The sequence below is a fragment of the Crinia signifera genome, chromosome 4, assembly GCF_055691185.1.
Source record: "Crinia signifera chromosome 4, ASM5569118v1, whole genome shotgun sequence".
NCBI lineage: Eukaryota > Metazoa > Chordata > Amphibia > Anura > Myobatrachidae > Crinia > Crinia signifera.
This window is the reverse complement of record NC_139220.1, coordinates 300,689,941-300,706,189: the sequence shown is the minus strand read 5'-3', so window position 1 is coordinate 300,706,189 and position 16,249 is coordinate 300,689,941. Positions and strand designations below refer to the sequence as shown.

At 37.9% G+C, this 16,249-nt stretch overlaps 24 non-coding genes across 24 annotated transcripts; all 24 read left to right on the top strand.

Moving 5' to 3' along the window:
• Positions 1-332: 332 nt before the first annotated feature.
• Positions 333-473, top strand: LOC146076638 (U4 spliceosomal RNA). Its single transcript, XR_014474037.1, has one exon. It is a non-coding gene; the product is annotated as a U4 spliceosomal RNA (small nuclear RNA).
• A 654-nt stretch (positions 474-1,127) lies between these two features.
• Positions 1,128-1,273, top strand: LOC146076792 (U4 spliceosomal RNA). The gene has a single exon (XR_014474192.1). It is a non-coding gene; the product is annotated as a U4 spliceosomal RNA (small nuclear RNA).
• A 46-nt stretch (positions 1,274-1,319) lies between these two features.
• LOC146076751 (U4 spliceosomal RNA) lies at positions 1,320-1,460 on the top strand. The gene has a single exon (XR_014474149.1). It is a non-coding gene; the product is annotated as a U4 spliceosomal RNA (small nuclear RNA).
• Positions 1,461-2,114: 654 nt separating this feature from the next.
• On the top strand, positions 2,115-2,255 carry LOC146076794 (U4 spliceosomal RNA). Its single transcript, XR_014474194.1, has one exon. It is a non-coding gene; the product is annotated as a U4 spliceosomal RNA (small nuclear RNA).
• Positions 2,256-2,791: 536 nt separating this feature from the next.
• On the top strand, positions 2,792-2,932 carry LOC146076617 (U4 spliceosomal RNA). The gene has a single exon (XR_014474017.1). It is a non-coding gene; the product is annotated as a U4 spliceosomal RNA (small nuclear RNA).
• A 537-nt stretch (positions 2,933-3,469) lies between these two features.
• LOC146076664 (U4 spliceosomal RNA) lies at positions 3,470-3,610 on the top strand. The gene has a single exon (XR_014474063.1). It is a non-coding gene; the product is annotated as a U4 spliceosomal RNA (small nuclear RNA).
• Positions 3,611-3,883: 273 nt separating this feature from the next.
• Positions 3,884-4,024, top strand: LOC146076750 (U4 spliceosomal RNA). The gene has a single exon (XR_014474148.1). It is a non-coding gene; the product is annotated as a U4 spliceosomal RNA (small nuclear RNA).
• A 537-nt stretch (positions 4,025-4,561) lies between these two features.
• On the top strand, positions 4,562-4,702 carry LOC146076746 (U4 spliceosomal RNA). Its single transcript, XR_014474144.1, has one exon. It is a non-coding gene; the product is annotated as a U4 spliceosomal RNA (small nuclear RNA).
• A 537-nt stretch (positions 4,703-5,239) lies between these two features.
• Positions 5,240-5,380, top strand: LOC146076455 (U4 spliceosomal RNA). Its single transcript, XR_014473855.1, has one exon. It is a non-coding gene; the product is annotated as a U4 spliceosomal RNA (small nuclear RNA).
• A 538-nt stretch (positions 5,381-5,918) lies between these two features.
• Positions 5,919-6,059, top strand: LOC146076636 (U4 spliceosomal RNA). The gene has a single exon (XR_014474036.1). It is a non-coding gene; the product is annotated as a U4 spliceosomal RNA (small nuclear RNA).
• Positions 6,060-6,596: 537 nt separating this feature from the next.
• Positions 6,597-6,737, top strand: LOC146076356 (U4 spliceosomal RNA). Its single transcript, XR_014473757.1, has one exon. It is a non-coding gene; the product is annotated as a U4 spliceosomal RNA (small nuclear RNA).
• Positions 6,738-7,274: 537 nt separating this feature from the next.
• Positions 7,275-7,415, top strand: LOC146076454 (U4 spliceosomal RNA). The gene has a single exon (XR_014473854.1). It is a non-coding gene; the product is annotated as a U4 spliceosomal RNA (small nuclear RNA).
• Positions 7,416-7,952: 537 nt separating this feature from the next.
• On the top strand, positions 7,953-8,093 carry LOC146076452 (U4 spliceosomal RNA). Its single transcript, XR_014473852.1, has one exon. It is a non-coding gene; the product is annotated as a U4 spliceosomal RNA (small nuclear RNA).
• Positions 8,094-8,630: 537 nt separating this feature from the next.
• LOC146076739 (U4 spliceosomal RNA) lies at positions 8,631-8,771 on the top strand. The gene has a single exon (XR_014474137.1). It is a non-coding gene; the product is annotated as a U4 spliceosomal RNA (small nuclear RNA).
• Positions 8,772-9,307: 536 nt separating this feature from the next.
• LOC146076712 (U4 spliceosomal RNA) lies at positions 9,308-9,448 on the top strand. The gene has a single exon (XR_014474111.1). It is a non-coding gene; the product is annotated as a U4 spliceosomal RNA (small nuclear RNA).
• Positions 9,449-9,985: 537 nt separating this feature from the next.
• Positions 9,986-10,126, top strand: LOC146076616 (U4 spliceosomal RNA). The gene has a single exon (XR_014474016.1). It is a non-coding gene; the product is annotated as a U4 spliceosomal RNA (small nuclear RNA).
• A 537-nt stretch (positions 10,127-10,663) lies between these two features.
• LOC146076660 (U4 spliceosomal RNA) lies at positions 10,664-10,804 on the top strand. Its single transcript, XR_014474059.1, has one exon. It is a non-coding gene; the product is annotated as a U4 spliceosomal RNA (small nuclear RNA).
• A 537-nt stretch (positions 10,805-11,341) lies between these two features.
• On the top strand, positions 11,342-11,482 carry LOC146076451 (U4 spliceosomal RNA). Its single transcript, XR_014473851.1, has one exon. It is a non-coding gene; the product is annotated as a U4 spliceosomal RNA (small nuclear RNA).
• A 654-nt stretch (positions 11,483-12,136) lies between these two features.
• On the top strand, positions 12,137-12,277 carry LOC146076450 (U4 spliceosomal RNA). The gene has a single exon (XR_014473850.1). It is a non-coding gene; the product is annotated as a U4 spliceosomal RNA (small nuclear RNA).
• A 538-nt stretch (positions 12,278-12,815) lies between these two features.
• LOC146076449 (U4 spliceosomal RNA) lies at positions 12,816-12,956 on the top strand. The gene has a single exon (XR_014473849.1). It is a non-coding gene; the product is annotated as a U4 spliceosomal RNA (small nuclear RNA).
• Positions 12,957-13,494: 538 nt separating this feature from the next.
• Positions 13,495-13,635, top strand: LOC146076493 (U4 spliceosomal RNA). Its single transcript, XR_014473893.1, has one exon. It is a non-coding gene; the product is annotated as a U4 spliceosomal RNA (small nuclear RNA).
• Positions 13,636-14,172: 537 nt separating this feature from the next.
• LOC146076672 (U4 spliceosomal RNA) lies at positions 14,173-14,313 on the top strand. The gene has a single exon (XR_014474071.1). It is a non-coding gene; the product is annotated as a U4 spliceosomal RNA (small nuclear RNA).
• Positions 14,314-14,850: 537 nt separating this feature from the next.
• LOC146076634 (U4 spliceosomal RNA) lies at positions 14,851-14,991 on the top strand. Its single transcript, XR_014474034.1, has one exon. It is a non-coding gene; the product is annotated as a U4 spliceosomal RNA (small nuclear RNA).
• Positions 14,992-15,645: 654 nt separating this feature from the next.
• On the top strand, positions 15,646-15,786 carry LOC146076688 (U4 spliceosomal RNA). Its single transcript, XR_014474087.1, has one exon. It is a non-coding gene; the product is annotated as a U4 spliceosomal RNA (small nuclear RNA).
• Positions 15,787-16,249: the final 463 nt, after the last annotated feature.

Genomic DNA, 16,249 nt, shown 5'->3' with positions numbered 1-16,249 from the left:
TCCAGTTGCTGATTTTGAAGATTGATGTAGAGATTAGTGTTTTTATCTCTGTTTATCTGGAGATGTTCCAGAATTTTTGAATGCATTGTCATGCAAATTGGAGATAAATTCCTTACAATTTTTGCTACCAGAGTGTGAGATATGAAAAAGCACTTGGGAACAGAAAATACAATTTCCTTGAAGTCATCACCCAGGAAGGTTTTGCCAGGTCTTGGACTCATTAGCATATACATTCCCATAATCCACTGCTCCTAGCCAGAGACTGTTTGTCTAGCCATGGTTGTAATGAGTTCTCTGTTGCACATGCTGATTGCTCCAGCCAAGCACCTATCAACTTTGCGCAGTGGCATTATCATAGCTTATGAGGTCAAACCGAGGCCTGATTATTGCTAGTTGAAAACTTTACCCAATACCCCGCCATGATGACTTGCAATATAGTCAGCATTGGCAATTTTTGCTAGTCTCCCAGGAGACTATAAGATTTTGTAAAGGAAAGATGTGTTGGAGTTAGTCTATTTTTTTGAATCTTCTGTATGTGAAAAACCACAATTGACTGTGTCTTCCAGTTGCTGATTTTGAAGATTGGTTTAGAGATTAGAGTTTTGAATAAGATGTGTTGGAGTTAGTCTATTTTCTTGCATCTTCTGTATATGAAAAACCACAATTACATCCGTGTCTTCCAGTTGCTGATTTTGAAGATTGATGTAGAGATTAGTGTTTTTAATAAGACGTGTTGGAGTTAGTCTATTTTCTTGCATCTTCTGTATATGAAAAACCACAATTACATCCGTGTCTTCCAGTTGCTGATTTTGAAGATTGATGTAGAGATTAGTGTTTTTATCTCTGTTTATCTGGAGATGTTCCAGAATTTTTGAATGCATTGTCATGCAAATTGGAGATAAATTCCTTACAATTTTTGCTACCAGAGTGTGAGATATGAAAAAGCACTTGGGAACAGAAAATACAATTTCCTTGAAGTCATCACCCAGGAAGGTTTTGCCAGGTCTTGAACTCATTAGCATATACATTCCCATAATCCACTGCTCCGAGCCAGAGACTGTTTGTCTAGCCATGGTTGTAATGAGTTCTCTGTTGCACATGCTGATTGCTCCAGCCAAGCACCTATCAACTTTGCGCAATGGCATTATCATAGCTTATGAGGTCAAACCGAGGCGTGATTATTGCTAGTTGAAAACTTTACCCAATACCCTGCCATGACGACTTGCAATATAGTCAGCATTGGCAATTTTTGCCAGTTGCTGATTTGTTGTAATGAGTTCTCTGTTGCACATGCTGATTGCTCCAGCCAAGCACCTATCAACTTTGCGCAGTTGCATTATCATAGCTTATGAGGTCAAACTGAGGCGTGATTATTGCTAGTTGAAAACTTTACCCAATACCCCGCCATGATGACTTGCAATATAGTCAGCATTGGCAATTTTTGCTAGTCTCCCAGGAGACTATAAGATTTTGTAAAGGAAAGATGTGTTGGAGTTAGTCTATTTTCTTGAATCTTCTGTATGTGAAAAACCACAATTGACTGTGTCTTCCAGTTGCTGATTTTGAAGATTGGTTTAGAGATTAGTATTTTTAATAAGACGTGTTGGAGTTAGTCTATTTTCTTGCATCTTCTGTATATGAAAAACCACAATTACATCCGTGTCTTCCAGTTGCTGATTTTGAAGATTGATGTAGAGATTAGTGTTTTTAATAAGACGTGTTGGAGTTAGTCTATTTTCTTGCATCTTCTGTATATGAAAAACCACAATTACATCCGTGTCTTCCAGTTGCTGATTTTGAAGATTGATGTAGAGATTAGTGTTTTTATCTCTGTTTATCTGGAGATGTTCCAGAATTTTTGAATGCATTGTCATGCAAATTGGAGATAAATTCCTTACAATTTTTGCTACCAGAGTGTGAGATATGAAAAAGCACTTGGGAACAGAAAATACAATTTCCTTGAAGTCATCACCCAGGAAGGTTTTGCCAGGTCTTGAACTCATTAGCATATACATTCCCATAATCCACTGCTCCGAGCCAGAGACTGTTTGTCTAGCCATGGTTGTAATGAGTTCTCTGTTGCACATGCTGATTGCTCCAGCCAAGCACCTATCAACTTTGCACAATGGCATTATCATAGCTTATGAGGTCAAACCGAGGCGTGATTATTGCTAGTTGAAAACTTTACCCAATACCCTGGCATGACGACTTGCAATATAGTCAGCATTGGCAATTTTTGCTAGTCTCCCAGGAGACTATAAGATTTTGTAAAGGAAAGATGTGTTGGAGTTAGTCTATTTTCTTGAATCTTCTGTATGTGAAAAACCACAATTGACTGTGTCTTCCAGTTGCTGATTTTGAAGATTGGTTTAGAGATTAGTGTTTTTAATAAATGTGTTGGAGTTAGTCTATTTTCTTGCATCTTCTGTATATGAAAAACCACAATTACATCCGTGTCTTCCAGTTGCTGATTTTGAAGATTGATGTAGAGATTAGTGTTTTTATCTCTGTTTATCTGGAGATGTTCCAGAATTTTTGAATGCATTGTCATGCAAATTGGAGATAAATTCCTTACAATTTTTGCTACCAGAGTGTGAGATATGAAAAAGCACTTGGGAACAGAAAATACAATTTCCTTGAAGTCATCACCCAGGAAGGTTTTGCCAGGTCTTGGACTCATTAGCATATACATTCCCATAATCCACTGCTCCTAGCCAGAGACTGTTTGTCTAGCCATGGTTGTAATGAGTTCTCTGTTGCACATGCTGATTGCTCCAGCCAAGCACCTATCAACTTTGCGCAGTGGCATTATCATAGCTTATGAGGTCAAACTGAGGCGTGATTATTGCTAGTTGAAAACTTTACCCAATACCCCGCCATGATGACTTGCAATATAGTCAGCATTGGCAATTTTTGCTAGTCTCCCAGGAGACTATAAGATTTTGTAAAGGAAAGATGTGTTGGAGTTAGTCTATTTTCTTGAATCTTCTGTATGTGAAAAACCACAATTGACTGTGTCTTCCAGTTGCTGATTTTGAAGATTGGTTTAGAGATAAGTGTTTTTAATAAGATGTGTTGGAGTTTGTCTATTTTCTTGCATCTTCTGTATATGAAAAACCACAATTACATCCGTGTCTTCCAGTTGCTGATTTTGAAGATTGATGTAGAGATTAGTGTTTTTATCTCTGTTTATCTGGAGATGTTCCAGAATTTTTGAATGCAGTGTCATGCAAATTGGAGATAAATTCCTTACAATTTTTGCTACCAGAGTGTGAGATATGAAAAAGCACTTGGGAACAGAAAATACAATTTCCTTGAAGTCATCACCCAGGAAGGTTTTGCCAGGTCTTGGACTCATTAGCATATACATTCCCATAATCCACTGCTCCTAGCCAGAGACTGTTTGTCTAGCCATGGTTGTAATGAGTTCTCTGTTGCACATGCTGATTGCTCCAGCCAAGCACCTATCAACTTTGCGCAGTGGCATTATCATAGCTTATGAGGTCAAACTGAGGCGTGATTGTTGCTAGTTGAAAACTTTACCCAATACCCCGCCATGATGACTTGCAATATAGTCAGCATTGGCAATTTTTGCTAGTCTCCCAGGAGACTATAAGATTTTGTAAAGGAAAGATGTGTTGGAGTTAGTCTATTTTCTTGAATCTTCTGTATGTGAAAAACCACAATTGACTGTGTCTTCCAGTTGCTGATTTTGAAGATTGGTTTAGAGATTAGTGTTTTTAATAAGACGTGTTGGAGTTAGTCTATTTTCTTGCATCTTCTGTATATGAAAAACCACAATTACATCCGTGTCTTCCAGTTGCTGATTTGTTGTAATGAGTTCTCTGTTGCACATGCTGATTGCTCCAGCCAAGCACCTATCAACTTTGCGCAGTTGCATTATCATAGCTTATGAGGTCAAACTGAGGCGTGATTATTGCTAGTTGAAAACTTTACCCAATACCCCGCCATGATGACTTGCAATATAGTCAGCATTGGCAATTTTTGCTAGTCTCCCAGGAGACTATAAGATTTTGTAAAGGAAAGATGTGTTGGAGTTAGTCTATTTTCTTGAATCTTCTGTATGTGAAAAACCACAATTGACTGTGTCTTCCAGTTGCTGATTTTGAAGATTGATGTAGAGATTAGTGTTTTTAATAAGACGTGTTGGAGTTAGTCTATTTTCTTGCATCTTCTGTATATGAAAAACCACAATTACATCCGTGTCTTCCAGTTGCTGATTTTGAAGATTGATGTAGAGATTAGTGTTTTTATCTCTGTTTATCTGGAGATGTTCCAGAATTTTTGAATGCAGTGTCATGCAAATTGGAGATAAATTCCTTACAATTTTTGCTACCAGAGTGTGAGATATGAAAAAGCACTTGGGAACAGAAAATACAATTTCCTTGAAGTCATCACCCAGGAAGGTTTTGCCAGGTCTTGGACTCATTAGCATATACATTCCCATAATCCACTGCTCCTAGCCAGAGACTGTTTGTCTAGCCATGGTTGTAATGAGTTCTCTGTTGCACATGCTGATTGCTCCAGCCAAGCACCTATCAACTTTGTGCAGTGGAATTATCTTAGCTTATGAGGTCAAACTGAGGCGTGATTATTGCTAGTTGAAAACTTTACCCAATACCCCGCCATGATGACTTGCAATATAGTCAGCATTGGCAATTTTTGCTAGTCTCCCAGGAGACTATAAGATTTTGTAAAGGAAAGATGTGTTGGAGTTAGTCTATTTTCTTGAATCTTCTGTATGTGAAAAACCACAATTGACTGTGTCTTCCAGTTGCTGATTTTGAAGATTGGTTTAGAGATTAGTGTTTTTAATAAGACGTGTTGGAGTTAGTCTATTTTCTTGCATCTTCTGTATATGAAAAACCACAATTACATCCGTGTCTTCCAGTTGCTGATTTTGAAGATTGATGTAGAGATTAGTGTTTTTATCTCTGTTTATCTGGAGATGTTCCAGAATTTTTGAATGCATTGTCATGCAAATTGGAGATAAATTCCTTACAATTTTTGCTACCAGAGTGTGAGATATGAAAAAGCACTTGGGAACAGAAAATACAATTTCCTTGAAGTCATCACCCAGGAAGGTTTTGCCAGGTCTTGGACTCATTAGCATATACATTCCCATAATCCACTGCTCCTAGCCAGAGACTGTTTGTCTAGCCATGGTTGTAATGAGTTCTCTGTTGCACATGCTGATTGCTCCAGCCAAGCACCTATCAACTTTGCGCAGTGGCATTATCATAGCTTATGAGGTCAAACCGAGGCGTGATTATTGCTAGTTGAAAACTTTACCCAATACCCCGCCATGATGACTTGCAATATAGTCAGCATTGGCAATTTTTGCTAGTCTCCCAGGAGACTATAAGATTTTGTAAAGGAAAGGTGTGTTGGAGTTAGTCTATTTTCTTGAATCTTCTGTATGTGAAAAACCACAATTGACTGTGTCTTCCAGGTGCTGATTTTGAAGATTGGTTTAGAGATTAGTGTTTTTAATAAGACGTGTTGGAGTTAGTCTATTTTCTTGCATCTTCTGTATATGAAAAACCACAATTACATCCGTGTCTTCCAGTTGCTGATTTTGAAGATTGATGTAGAGATTAGTGTTTTTTATCTCTGTTTATCTGGAGATGTTCCAGAATTTTTGAATGCATTGTCATGCAAATTGGAGATAAATTCCTTACAATTTTTGCTACCAGAGTGTGAGATATGAAAAAGCACTTGGGAACAGAAAATACAATTTCCTTGAAGTCATCACCCAGGAAGGTTTTGCCAGGTCTTGGACTCATTAGCATATACATTCCCATAATCCACTGCTCCTAGCCAGAGACTGTTTGTCTAGCCATGGTTGTAATGAGTTCTCTGTTGCACATGCTGATTGCTCCAGCCAAGCACCTATCAACTTTGCGCAGTGGCATTATCATAGCTTATGAGGTCAAACCGAGGCCTGATTATTGCTAGTTGAAAACTTTACCCAATACCCCGCCATGATGACTTGCAATATAGTCAGCATTGGCAATTTTTGCTAGTCTCCCAGGAGACTATAAGATTTTGTAAAGGAAAGATGTGTTGGAGTTAGTCTATTTTTTTGAATCTTCTGTATGTGAAAAACCACAATTGACTGTGTCTTCCAGTTGCTGATTTTGAAGATTGGTTTAGAGATTAGTGTTTTGAATAAGATGTGTTGGAGTTAGTCTATTTTCTTGCATCTTCTGTATATGAAAAACCACAATTACATCCGTGTCTTCCAGTTGCTGATTTTGAAGATTGATGTAGAGATTAGTGTTTTTATCTCTGTTTATCTGGAGATGTTCCAGAATTTTTGAATGCATTGTCATGCAAATTTGGGATAAATTCCTTACAATTTTTGCTACCAGAGTGTGAGATATGAAAAAGCACTTGGGAACAGAAAATACAATTTCCTTGAAGTCATCACCCAGGAAGGTTTTGCCAGGTCTTGGACTCATTAGCATTTACATTCCCATAATCCACTGCTCCTAGCCAGAGACTGTTTGTCTAGCCATGGTTGTAATGAGTTCTCTGTTGCACATGCTAATTGCTCCAGCCAAGCACCTATCAACTTTGCGCAGTGGCATTATCATAGCTAATGAGGTCAAACCGAGGCGTGATTATTGCTAGTTGAAAACTTTACCCAATACCCCGCCATGATGACTTGCAATATAGTCAGCATTGGCAATTTTTGCTAGTCTCCCAGGAGACTATAAGATTTTGTAAAGGAAAGATGTGTTGGAGTTAGTCTATTTTCTTGAATCTTCTGTATGTGAAAAACCACAATTGACTGTGTCTTCCAGTTGCTGATTTTGAAGATTGGTTTAGAGATTAGTGTTTTTAATAAGACGTGTTGGAGTTAGTCTATTTTCTTGCATCTTCTGTATATGAAAAACCACAATTACATCCGTGTCTTCCAGTTGCTGATTTTGAAGATTGATGTAGAGATTAGTGTTTTTATCTCTGTTTATCTGGAGATGTTCCAGAATTTTTGAATGCATTGTCATGCAAATTTGGGATAAATTCCTTACAATTTTTGCTACCAGAGTGTGAGATATGAAAAAGCACTTGGGAATAGAAAATACAATTTCCTTGAAGTCATCACCCAGGAAGGTTTTGCCAGGTCTTGGACTCATTAGCATATACATTCCCATAATCCACTGCTCCTAGCCAGAGACTGTTTGTCTAGCCATGGTTGTAATGAGTTCTCTGTTGCACCTGCTGATTGCTCCAGCCAAGCACCTATCAACTTTGCGCAGTGGCATTATCATAGCTTATGAGGTCAAACCGAGGCGTGATTATTGCTAGTTGAAAACTTTACCCAATACCCCGCCATGATGACTTGCAATATAGTCAGCATTGGCAATTTTTGCTAGTCTCCCAGGAGACTATAAGATTTTGTAAAGGAAAGATGTGTTGGAGTTAGTCTATTTTCTTGAATCTTCTGTATGTGAAAAACCACAATTGACTGTGTCTTCCAGTTGCTGATTTTGAAGATTGGTTTAGAGATTAGTGTTTTGAATAAGACGTGTTGGAGTTAGTCTATTTTCTTGCATCTTCTGTATATGAAAAACAACAATTACATCCGTGTCTTCCAGGTGCTGATTTTGAAGATTGATGTAGAGATTAGTGTTTTTATCTCTGTTTATCTGGAGATGTTCCAGAATTTTTGAATGCATTGTCATGCAAATTGGAGATAAATTCCTTACAATTTTTGCTACCAGAGTGTGAGATATGAAAAAGCACTTGGGAACAGAAAATACAATTTCCTTGAAGTCATCACCCAGGAAGGTTTTGCCAGGTCTTGGACTCATTAGCATATACATTCCCATAATCCACTGCTCCTAGCCAGAGACTGTTTGTCTAGCCATGGTTGTAATGAGTTCTCTGTTGCACCTGCTGATTGCTCCAGCCAAGCACCTATCAACTTTGCGCAGTGGCATTATCATAGCTTATGAGGTCAAACCGAGGCGTGATTATTGCTAGTTGAAAACTTTACCCAATACCCCGCCATGATGACTTGCAATATAGTCAGCATTGGCAATTTTTGCTAGTCTCCCAGGAGACTATAAGATTTTGTAAAGGAAAGATGTGTTGGAGTTAGTCTATTTTCTTGAATCTTCTGTATGTGAAAAACCACAATTGACTGTGTCTTCCAGTTGCTGATTTTGAAGATTGGTTTAGAGATTAGTGTTTTCAATAAGACGTGTTGGAGTTAGTCTATTTTCTTGCATCTTCTGTATATGAAAAACAACAATTACATCCGTGTCTTCCAGTTGCTGATTTTGAAGATTGATGTAGAGATTAGTGTTTTTATCTCTGTTTATCTGGAGATGTTCCAGAATTTTTGAATGCATTGTCATGCAAATTGGAGATAAATTCCTTACAATTTTTGCTACCAGAGTGTGAGATATGAAAAAGCACTTGGGAACAGAAAATACAATTTCCTTGAAGTCATCACCCAGGAAGGTTTTGCCAGGTCTTGAACTCATTAGCATATACATTCCCATAATCCACTGCTCCTAGCCAGAGACTGTTTGTCTAGCCATGGTTGTAATGAGTTCTCTGTTGCACATGCTGATTGCTCCAGCCAAGCACCTATCAACTTTGCGCAATGGCATTATCATAGCTTATGAGGTCAAACCGAGGCGTGATTATTGCTAGTTGAAAACTTTACCCAATACCCTGCCATGACGACTTGCAATATAGTCAGCATTGGCAATTTTTGCTAGTCTCCCAGGAGACTATAAGATTTTGTAAAGGAAAGATGTGTTGGAGTTAGTCTATTTTCTTGAATCTTCTGTATGTGAAAAACCACAATTGACTGTGTCTTCCAGTTGCTGATTTTGAAGATTGGTTTAGAGATTAGTGTTTTTAATAAATGTGTTGGAGTTAGTCTATTTTCTTGCATCTTCTGTATATGAAAAACCACAATTACATCCGTGTCTTCCAGTTGCTGATTTTGAAGATTGATGTAGAGATTAGTGTTTTTATCTCTGTTTATCTGGAGATGTTCCAGAATTTTTGAATGCATTGTCATGCAAATTGGAGATAAATTCCTTACAATTTTTGCTACCAGAGTGTGAGATATGAAAAAGCACTTGGGAACAGAAAATACAATTTCCTTGAAGTCATCACCCAGGAAGGTTTTGCCAGGTCTTGGACTCATTAGCATATACATTCCCATAATCCACTGCTCCTAGCCAGAGACTGTTTGTCTAGCCATGGTTGTAATGAGTTCTCTGTTGCACATGCTGATTGCTCCAGCCAAGCACCTATCAACTTTGCGCAGTGGCATTATCATAGCTTATGAGGTCAAACCGAGGCGTGATTATTGCTAGTTGAAAACTTTACCCAATACCCTGCCATGACGACTTGCAATATAGTCAGCATTGGCAATTTTTGCTAGTCTCCCAGGAGACTATAAGATTTTGTAAAGGAAAGATGTGTTGGAGTTAGTCTATTTTCTTGAATCTTCTGTATGTGAAAAACCACAATTGACTGTGTCTTCCAGTTGCTGATTTTGAAGATTGGTTTAGAGATTAGTGTTTTTAATAAGACGTGTTGGAGTTAGTCTATTTTCTTGCATCTTCTGTATATGAAAAACCACAATTACATCCGTGTCTTCCAGTTGCTGATTTTGAAGATTGATGTAGAGATTAGTGTTTTTATCTCTGTTTATCTGGAGATGTTCCAGAATTTTTGAATGCATTGTCATGCAAATTGGAGATAAATTCCTTACAATTTTTGCTACCAGAGTGTGAGATATGAAAAAGCACTTGGGAACAGAAAATACAATTTCCTTGAAGTCATCACCCAGGAAGGTTTTGCCAGGTCTTGGACTCATTAGCATATACATTCCCATAATCCACTGCTCCTAGCCAGAGACTGTTTGTCTAGCCATGGTTGTAATGAGTTCTCTGTTGCACATGCTGATTGCTCCAGCCAAGCACCTATCAACTTTGCGCAGTGGCATTATCATAGCTTATGAGGTCAAACTGAGGCGTGATTATTGCTAGTTGAAAACTTTACCCAATACCCCGCCATGATGACTTGCAATATAGTCAGCATTGGCAATTTTTGCTAGTCTCCCAGGAGACTATAAGATTTTGTAAAGGAAAGATGTGTTGGAGTTAGTCTATTTTCTTGAATCTTCTGTATGTGAAAAACCACAATTGACTGTGTCTTCCAGTTGCTGATTTTGAAGATTGGTTTAGAGATAAGTGTTTTTAATAAGATGTGTTGGAGTTTGTCTATTTTCTTGCATCTTCTGTATATGAAAAACCACAATTACATCCGTGTCTTCCAGTTGCTGATTTTGAAGATTGATGTAGAGATTAGTGTTTTTATCTCTGTTTATCTGGAGATGTTCCAGAATTTTTGAATGCAGTGTCATGCAAATTGGAGATAAATTCCTTACAATTTTTGCTACCAGAGTGTGAGATATGAAAAAGCACTTGGGAACAGAAAATACAATTTCCTTGAAGTCATCACCCAGGAAGGTTTTGCCAGGTCTTGGACTCATTAGCATATACATTCCCATAATCCACTGCTCCTAGCCAGAGACTGTTTGTCTAGCCATGGTTGTAATGAGTTCTCTGTTGCACATGCTGATTGCTCCAGCCAAGCACCTATCAACTTTGCGCAGTGATATTATCATAGCTTATGAGGTCAAACCGAGGCGTGATTATTGCTAGTTGAAAACTTTACCCAATACCTCGCCATGATGACTTGCAATATAGTCAGCATTGGCAATTTTTGCTAGTCTCCCAGGAGACTATAAGATTTTGTAAAGGAAAGATGTGTTGGAGTTAGTCTATTTTCTTGAATCTTCTGTATGTGAAAAACCACAATTGACTGTGTCTTCCAGTTGCTGATTTTGAAGATTGGTTTAGAGATTAGTGTTTTTAATAAGACGTGTTGGAGTTAGTCTATTTTCTTGCATCTTCTGTATATGAAAAACCACAATTACATCCGTGTCTTCCAGTTGCTGATTTTGAAGATTGATGTAGAGATTAGTGTTTTTATCTCTGTTTATCTGGAGATGTTCCAGAATTTTTGAATGCATTGTCATGCAAATTTGGGATAAATTCCTTACAATTTTTGCTACCAGAGTGTGAGATATGAAAAAGCACTTGGGAATAGAAAATACAATTTCCTTGAAGTCATCACCCAGGAAGGTTTTGCCAGGTCTTGGACTCATTAGCATATACATTCCCATAATCCACTGCTCCTAGCCAGAGACTGTTTGTCTAGCCATGGTTGTAATGAGTTCTCTGTTGCACATGCTGATTGCTCCAGCCAAGCACCTATCAACTTTGCGCAGTGGCATTATCATAGCTTATGAGGTCAAACCGAGGCGTGATTATTGCTAGTTGAAAACTTTACCCAATACCCCGCCATGATGACTTGCAATATAGTCAGCATTGGCAATTTTTGCTAGTCTCCCAGGAGACTATAAGATTTTGTAAAGGAAAGATGTGTTGGAGTTAGTCTATTTTCTTGAATCTTCTGTATGTGAAAAACCACAATTGACTGTGTCTTCCAGTTGCTGATTTTGAAGATTGGTTTAGAGATTAGTGTTTTTAATAAGACGTGTTGGAGTTAGTCTATTTTCTTGCATCTTCTGTATATGAAAAACCACAATTACATCCGTGTCTTCCAGTTGCTGATTTGGAAGATTGATGTAGAGATTAGTGTTTTTAATAAGACGTGTTGGAGTTAGTCTATTTTCTTGCATCTTCTGTATATGAAAAACCACAATTACATCCGTGTCTTCCAGTTGCTGATTTTGAAGATTGATGTAGAGATTAGTGTTTTTATCTCTGTTTATCTGGAGATGTTCCAGAATTTTTGAATGCAGTGTCATGCAAATTGGAGATAAATTCCTTACAATTTTTGCTACCAGAGTGTGAGATATGAAAAAGCACTTGGGAACAGAAAATACAATTTCCTTGAAGTCATCACCCAGGAAGGTTTTGCCAGGTCTTGGACTCATTAGCATATACATTCCCATAATCCACTGCTCCTAGCCAGAGACGGTTTGTCTAGCCATGGTTGTAATGAGTTCTCTGTTGCACATGCTGATTGCTCCAGCCAAGCACCTATCAACTTTGCGCAGTGGCATTATCATAGCTTATGAGGTCAAACCGAGGCGTGATTATTGCTAGTTGAAAACTTTACCCAATACCCCGCCATGATGACTTGCAATATAGTCAGCATTGGCAATTTTTGCTAGTCTCCCAGGAGACTATAAGATTTTGTAAAGGAAAGATGTGTTGGAGTTAGTCTATTTTCTTGAATCTTCTGTATGTGAAAAACCACAATTGACTGTGTCTTCCAGTTGCTGATTTTGAAGATTGGTTTAGAGATTAGTATTTTTAATAAGACGTGTTGGAGTTAGTCTATTTTCTTGCATCTTCTGTATATGAAAAACCACAATTACATCCGTGTCTTCCAGTTGCTGATTTTGAAGATTGATGTAGAGATTAGTGTTTTTTATCTCTGTTTATCTGGAGATGTTCCAGAATTTTTGAATGCATTGTCATGCAAATTGGAGATAAATTCCTTACAATTTTTGCTACCAGAGTGTGAGATATGAAAAAGCACTTGGGAACAGAAAATACAATTTCCTTGAAGTCATCACCCAGGAAGGTTTTGCCAGGTCTTGGACTCATTAGCATATACATTCCCATAATCCACTGCTCCTAGCCAGAGACTGTTTGTCTAGCCATGGTTGTAATGAGTTCTCTGTTGCACATGCTGATTGCTCCAGCCAAGCACCTATCAACTTTGCGCAGTGGCATTATCATAGCTTATGAGGTCAAACCGAGGCGTGATTATTGCTAGTTGAAAACTTTACCCAATACCCCGCCATGATGACTTGCAATATAGTCAGCATTGGCAATTTTTGCTAGTCTCCCAGGAGACTATAAGATTTTGTAAAGGAAAGATGTGTTGGAGTTAGTCTATTTTTTTTGAATCTTCTGTATGTGAAAAACCACAATTGACTGTGTCTTCCAGTTGCTGATTTTATAGATTGGTTTAGAGATTAGTGTTTTGAATAAGATGTGTTGGAGTTAGTCTATTTTCTTACATCTTCTGTATATGAAAAACCACAATTACATCCGTGTCTTCCAGTTGCTGATTTTGAAGATTGATGTAGAGATTAGTGTTTTTATCTCTGTTTATCTGGAGATATTCCAGAATTTTTGAATGCATTGTCATGCAAATTTGGGATAAATTCCTTACAATTTTTGCTACCAGAGTGTGAGATATGAAAAAGCACTTGGGAACAGAAAATACAATTTCCTTGAAGTCATCACCCAGGAAGGTTTTGCCAGGTCTTGGACTCATTAGCATTTACATTCCCATAATCCACTGCTCCTAGCCAGAGACTGTTTGTCTAGCCATGGTTGTAATGAGTTCTCTGTTGCACATGCTAATTGCTCCAGCCAAGCACCTATCAACTTTGCGCAGTGGCATTATCATAGCTAATGAGGTCAAACCGAGGCGTGATTATTGCTAGTTGAAAACTTTACCCAATACCCCGCCATGATGACTTGCAATATAGTCAGCATTGGCAATTTTTGCTAGGCTCCCAGGAGACTATAAGATTTTGTAAAGGAAAGATGTGTTGGAGTTAGTCTATTTTCTTGAATCTTCTGTATGTGAAAAACCACAATTGACTGTGTCTTCCAGTTGCTGATATTGAAGATTGGTTTAGAGATTAGTGTTTTTAATAAGACGTGTTGGAGTTAGTCTATTTTCTTGCATCTTCTGTATATGAAAAACCACAATTACATCCGTGTCTTCCAGTTGCTGATTTTGAAGATTGATGTAGAGATTAGAGTTTTTATCTCTGTTTATCTGGAGATGTTCCAGAATTTTTGAATGCATTGTCATGCAAATTGGAGATAAATTCCTTACAATTTTTGCTACCAGAGTGTGAGATATGAAAAAGCACTTGGGAACAGAAAATACAATTTTCTTGAAGTCATCACCCAGGAAGGTTTTGCCAGGTCTTGGACTCATTAGCATATACATTCCCATAATCCACTGCTCCTAGCCAGAGACTGTTTGTCTAGCCATGGTTGTAATGAGTTCTCTGTTGCACATGCTGATTGCTCCAGCCAAGCACCTATCAACTTTGCGCAGTGGCATTATCATAGCTTATGAGGTCAAACCGAGGCGTGATTATTGCTAGTTGAAAACTTTACCCAATACCTCGCCATGATGACTTGCAATATAGTCAGCATTGGCAATTTTTGCTAGTCTCCCAGGAAACTATAAGATTTTGTAAAGGAAAGATGTGTTGGAGTTAGTCTATTTTCTTGAATCTTCTGTATGTGAAAAACCACAATTGACTGTGTCTTCCAGTTGCTGATTTTGAAGATTGGTTTAGAGATTAGTGTTTTTAATAAGACGTGTTGGAGTTAGTCTATTTTCTTGCATCTTCTGTATATGAAAAACCACAATTACATCCGTGTCTTCCAGTTGCTGATTTTGAAGATTGATGTAGAGATTAGTGTTTTTATCTCTGTTTATCTGGAGATGTTCCAGAATTTTTGAATGCATTGTCATGCAAATTTGGGATAAATTCCTTACAATTTTTGCTACCAGAGTGTGAGATATGAAAAAGCACTTGGGAATAGAAAATACAATTTCCTTGAAGTCATCACCCAGGAAGGTTTTGCCAGGTCTTGGACTCATTAGCATATACATTCCCATAATCCACTGCTCCTAGCCAGAGACTGTTTGTCTAGCCATGGTTGTAATGAGTTCTCTGTTGCACATGCTGATTGCTCCAGCCAAGCACCTATCAACTTTGCGCAGTGGCATTATCATAGCTTATGAGGTCAAACCGAGGCGTGATTAATGCTAGTTGAAAACTTTACCCAATACCCCGCCATGATGACTTGCAATATAGTCAGCATTGGCAATTTTTGCTAGTCTCCCAGGAGACTATAAGATTTTGTAAAGGAAAGATGTGTTGGAGTTAGTCTATTTTCTTGAATCTTCTGTATGTGAAAAACCACAATTGACTGTGTCTTCCAGTTGCTGATTTTGAAGATTGGTTTAGAGATTAGTGTTTTTAATAAGACGTGTTGGAGTTAGTCTATTTTCTTGCATCTTCTGTATATGAAAAACCACAATTACATCCGTGTCTTCCAGTTGCTGATTTTGAAGATTGATGTAGAGATTAGTGTTTTTAATAAGACGTGTTGGAGTTAGTCTATTTTCTTGCATCTTCTGTATATGAAAAACCACAATTACATCCGTGTCTTCCAGTTGCTGATTTTGAAGATTGATGTAGAGATTAGTGTTTTTATCTCTGTTTATCTGGAGATGTTCCAGAATTTTTGAATGCAGTGTCATGCAAATTGGAGATAAATTCCTTACAATTTTTGCTACCAGAGTGTGAGATATGAAAAAGCACTTGGGAACAGAAAATACAATTTCCTTGAAATCATCACCCAGGAAGGTTTTGCCAGGTCTTGGACTCATTAGCATATACATTCCCATAATCCACTGCTCCTAGCCAGAGACTGTTTGTCTAGCCATGGTTGTAATGAGTTCTCTGTTGCACATGCTGATTGCTCCAGCCAAGCACCTATCAACTTTGCGCAGTGGCATTATCATAGCTTATGAGGTCAAACTGAGGCGTGATTATTGCTAGTTGAAAACTTTACCCAATACCCTGCCATGATGACTTGCAATATAGTCAGCATTGGCAATTTTTGCTAGTCTCCCAGGAGACTATAAGATTTTGTAAAGGAAAGATGTGTTGGAGTTAGTCTATTTTCTTGAATCTTCTGTATGTGAAAAACCACAATTGACTGTGTCTTCCAGTTGCTGATTTTGAAGATTGGTTTAGAGATTAGTGTTTTTAATAAGACGTGTTGGAGTTAGTCTATTTTCTTGCATCTTCTGTATATGAAAAACCACAATTACATCCGTGTCTTCCAGTTGCTGATTTTGAAGATTGATGTAGAGATTAGTGTTTTTATCTCTGTTTATCTGGAGATGTTCCAGAATTTTTGAATGCAGTGTCATGCAAATTGGAGATAAATTCCTTACAATTTTTGCTACCAGAGTGTGAGATATGAAAAAGCACTTGGGAACAGAAAATACAATTTCCTTGAAATCATCACCCAGGAAGGTTTTGCCAGGTCTTGGACTCATTAGCATATACATTCCCATAATCCACTGCTCCTAGCCA